The 5,002-nt window shown below is 38.5% G+C and overlaps 1 non-coding gene across 1 annotated transcript; it reads left to right on the top strand.

The window, feature by feature from the left end:
• Positions 1–865: 865 nt before the first annotated feature.
• LOC139035345 (small nucleolar RNA SNORA73 family) lies at positions 866–1,050 on the top strand. The gene has a single exon (XR_011488010.1). It is a non-coding gene; the product is annotated as a small nucleolar RNA SNORA73 family (small nucleolar RNA).
• The last annotated feature ends 3,952 nt before the right edge of the window (positions 1,051–5,002 follow it).

Genomic DNA, 5,002 nt, shown 5'->3' on the forward strand with positions numbered 1-5,002 from the left:
CTATGTAAATACATTTGAAAATCTGCATTAAATATATAATTTTGTGTAAAACCCCAACTTAATAGAATTGATTCATGTGGAGACAAAGTAAAAACAGACCATTTAACATAAAAAAATTAGAGAAATTGATTAGAGTTACCCCACAAAACAAAACAGATCCAGATAGTTTCACAGAAGATAATATCAAACTTAAAAAAATAAATCCTTAGCTTTTCAAGCTATTTTAGAACATGGCAAAAGAGGAAAATTTTTAAATTCATTTTCTGAAGTGAGTGTAATATTGATCCCCAAACCTAAATTTTGGAATCATGACAAAGACTAAACAAAAACCACTATAGATCAACTTCACTTGTTAACACTGATATAAAAATCTTAAATAAGACATTAGTAAACAGAAGTCAATAGTACATAAAAAAATTTGTATCATAAACAAGTGGATAATACTCCATGGATGCAAAAATGGAGAGTCAAAGGAAATTCATTAATGTAGCTTATCATATTAATTGATCCAGGGTGAAAAAAAAATGTATGGTCATCTCCACAGATGAATTGATAAAATGAGCCTATCACAGAGAAAGACATACAAATTTCTGTTAACCATATGAAAAGTGTTCAGTATTACTCATAATTTTAAAAACATGGAAATTAAAAGTACATGGAAATAGCAATCTTACCCATGAGACTGAATAAATCCAAAACTTTGATAACATACTCTCTTGATGAGTCTGTGAGGGAACAGGCATTCTCATATGTTGAGTATGGAAATGTAAAATGGTACAGCCTCCACAATGGAGACTTTGACAGTATCTAACTAGCACGATTATCACTGCCTTTTGATTAAGCAATCTGTTTTTAGAAATCCATCCCTTCACTCTCCCTGGGCTCTGTCCAGGTGGCATACGGGAGCATAGCGCTCTGCCCAGTGATGTACAGTCCCTTCTCACAGTGTTGGAGATGAAGCCGGGCCTTGAGTCTGCGCCTGCATACTCCTACGTCTTCTCAGAGTCCTGTGGACAATGACTGGGGAGAAAAACCATGCAGGAAACAGCTCTCTATAGCAGTCTGTCTGGATCTGGGTTGATCCGAAGTGAATTTTTTTTTAATCATTTTAACCTGTTTTGCTGTGCAGTTGGGTTAAGGTTTTCCCTCTTTTGCAGCACTTCATTTGGGACTCCAAATACAATTGGATTTGAGGAGAGACGAGGAGCCTCACCAACTTCGCAGTTAGCAATGCTTTGGAGTCTTTCTTTGACAGGGAGATTAGTAAAGTAAAAATTAATTCTCCAGCCAAGAATACTGGAGTGGAACCCATTCCTTTCTCTCTGGGGATCTTCCTGACCCAGGGATTGACCCTAGATCCTACTGCATTGCAGGTAGATTCTTTACCTCCTGAAACACCAAGGAAAGTAATACATTAATTGAAGATAAGCCTGGGAGATTTGGAAGTGTATAGGTATGATATTTAACCCCTGGAACTGCACCTTAAAACCCAGCAGAGTTATAGTGTTCTGTTGCCCAGGCACTTACTGAAATTTACAAGAAATGCCAGAGACCATATGGGCAAGTCTTAGAGAGTATAGTGACCTGGAAGACTCAAGAGACATTTTCAGGTTTCCTACCTGGGGAAAACTTGATGTAATGACACTAAGATATTGACCTCTTTATCTATCAGTCTTAAAAGTGGAAAGTAGGTGCCCATGAGAATCTGCATGTCTTAAAGAAATCCATCTATTTCTAATGTAATCGTGAACTTTAATAAAGATGACTATATATGTTAAAAAAAATAGAAATCCATCCCAAAGATACTCTAACAAAAGTATGAAAAGTGTACACTATTGTATACAACATTATTTATAATAGTTACAAACTGGAAACAACTCAAATGTCTGTCAGTAATATAGTACCTCCACTAAAAGGAGTACTATACAGTACTTTTTCACTGTAAAAAAGTAGTGAGCAAGATGTTGTTATGGAGTGATCACCAAGAAATACTTTAAAGTGAATAAAGAAAGGTGTACGACATGTGAATAGTGCACTATTGTTTATATTTAAAAGGAGATATATAAAAAAAGGCAGAGGAACCAGAGATCAAATTGACAACATCCGTTGGGTCATTGAAAAAGTGAGACAGTTCCAGAAAAACATCTACTTCTGCTTTATTGACTATGCCAAAGCCTATGATTGTGTGGCTCACAACAAACTGTGGAAAATTCTTCAAGAGATGGGAATACCAGACCACCTGACCTGCCTCCTGAGAAATCTGTATACAGGTCAGGAAGCAACAGTTAGAACCGGACATGGAACAACAGACTGGTTCCAAATCTGGAAAGGAGTACGCCAAGGCTGCATATTGTCACCTTGCTTTAACTTATATGCAGAGTACATGATGAGAAACGCTGGGCTGAGTGAAGGACAAGCTGGAATCAAGATTGCCAGAGAAATATCAATAACTTCAGATGTGCAGATGACACCATATTTAGGGCAGAAAGTGAAGAGGAACTAAAGAGCCTCTTGATGAAAGTGAAAGAGGAGAGTGAAAGAGTTGGCTTAAAACTCAGCATTCAGAAAACTAAGATCATGGCATCTGGTCCCATCACTTCATGGCAAACAGATAGGGAGACAATGGAAACAGTGACAGACTTTATTTTCTTGGGCTCCAAAATCACTGCAGCCTTGAAATTAAGACACTTGCTCCGTGGAAGAAAAGCTATGATCAACCTAGACAGCATACTAAAAAGCAGAGGCATTACTTTGCCAACAAAGGTCCGTCTAGTCAAAGCTATGGTTTTTCCAGTAGTCATGTATGGATGTGAGAGTTGGACTATAAAGAAAGCTTAGTGCAGAAGAATTGGTGCTTTTGAACTGTGGTGTTGAAGGAGACTCTTGAGAGTCCCTTGGACTGCAAGGAGATCAAATCAGTCAGTCCTAAAGGAAATCAGTCCTGAATATTCATTGGAAGGACTGATGCTGAAGGTGAAACTCCAATACTTTGGCCACCTGATGGGAAGAACCGACTCACTAGAAAAGACCCTGATGCTGGGAAAGATTGAGAGGCGGGAGGAGAAGGGGACAACAGAGGATGAGATGGTTAGATGGCATCACTTACTTGGTGGACATGAGTTTGAGAAAGTTCCAGGAGTTGGTGATGAATAAGGAAGCCTGGCATGCTGCAGTCCATGTGGTCACAAAGAGTCAGACATGACTGAGCGACCGAATTGAACTGAACTGATAAACATGTGTGTTTCTAATAGAAAAAATAACTTTGGAAAAATAAGTGGTATGATTAGTGATTACTCACTGGAAAAGACCCTAATGCTGGGAAGGATTGAGGGCAGGAGGAGAAGGGAACGACAGAGGATGAGATGGCTGGATGGCATCACCGACTCAATGGACATGAGTTTGGGTGAACTCTGAGTTGGTGATGGACAGGGTGGCCTGGCGTGGTGTGGTTCATGGGGTTGCAGAGTCGGACACGACTGAGCAACTGAACTGAACTTAGAGAGAGAGGAGAAATAATTCAGAAAAGACAGAAGATAAACTTCTTTGAATATACTTTGTTTTGTAGAGTTATTTTAGAACCATGTAAATATTTTGTATATGTGCTTAGTCACTCAGTCGTGTCCGATTCTGTGACCCCATGGACAGTAGCCCACCAGGCTTCTCTGTTCATGGAATTCTCCAGGCAAGAATGTTGGAGTGGGTAGCCATTCCCTTCTCCAGAGGATATTCTTTTTTTTTTTTTTTTTTTAGTATGTTTTATTTTATTTTTTTTTCTAGGCTAATTACTTTACATCATTACAGTAGTTTTTGTTATACATTGAAATGAATTAGCCATGGATTTACATGTATTCCCCATCCCAGTCCCCCCTCCCACCTCCCTCTCCACCTGATCCCTCTGGGTCTTCCCAGTGCACCAGGCCCGAGCACTTGTCTCATGTACCCAACCTGGGCTGGTTATCTGTTTCACCCTAGATAATATACATGTTTCAATGCTGTTCTCCTGAAACATCCCACCCTCGCCTTCTCCCAGAGTCCACAAGTCTGTTCTATACATCTGAGTCTCTTTTTCTGTTTTGCATATAGGGTTATTGTTACCATCTTTCTAAAGTCCATATATATGTGTTAGTATACTGTAATGGTCTTTATCTTTCTGGCTTACTTCGCTCTGTATAATGGGCTCCAGTTTCATCCATCTCATTAGAACTGATTCAAATGAATTCTTTTTAATGGCTGAGTAATATTCCATGGTGTATATGTACCACAGCTTCCAGAGGATATTCTTAACGCAGGAATCAAACCCAGGTCTCCTACATTGCAGGTGGATTCTTTACCAACTGAGCCACCAGGGAAGCCCCCCAAATGTTACATGTAAAAAATATGTAAATATTTTACATAATTATAAAATTAAGTTAAAGAAAAGTGAAGTCACTCAGTTGTGTCCAACTCTTTGCAACCCCCCATAGACTGTAGCCTACCAGGCTTCTCCATCCATGGGATTTTCTAGGCAAGAATACTGGAGTGGACTGCCATTTCCTTCTCCAGGGGATCTTCCTGACCCAGGGATTGAACCCAGGTCTCCTGCATTGTAGGCAGAGGCTTTTACAGTCTGAGCCACCAGGGAAGTAAATTATGTAAATATTTAAGTAATTATGTAAATATTTTCCATAAATATAAAATTAAAAACAAAAAGTAATTTCTACATAAAATGAATTATTGTGAAAATAATGTGGAAATAACAGGTGTTTTTTTTTTTAAAGAGATATTTGGCTAAATGCAACAGCTGTATAAATTAATTATATACTTCCTCTACATGTTCTATACTTTACTTCCATTAAACATCACAAATTTCATATTGTTTTCTTTTTTAAGATGAAGTCTCCCTCTAGTGGAGATTAGTTTTCAAACTAGTCCCCCTACACTACAAAGGAAGAAATATTTTGCCCGTTGTCTCCAAATCTTTAAATGACGTCAGTATTAAAGTCCAGAGTCAGGAACAAAGTCA

Source organism: Odocoileus virginianus, chromosome 5, assembly GCF_023699985.2.
Source record: "Odocoileus virginianus isolate 20LAN1187 ecotype Illinois chromosome 5, Ovbor_1.2, whole genome shotgun sequence".
In the NCBI taxonomy this organism is placed as follows: Eukaryota; Metazoa; Chordata; class Mammalia; order Artiodactyla; family Cervidae; genus Odocoileus; species Odocoileus virginianus.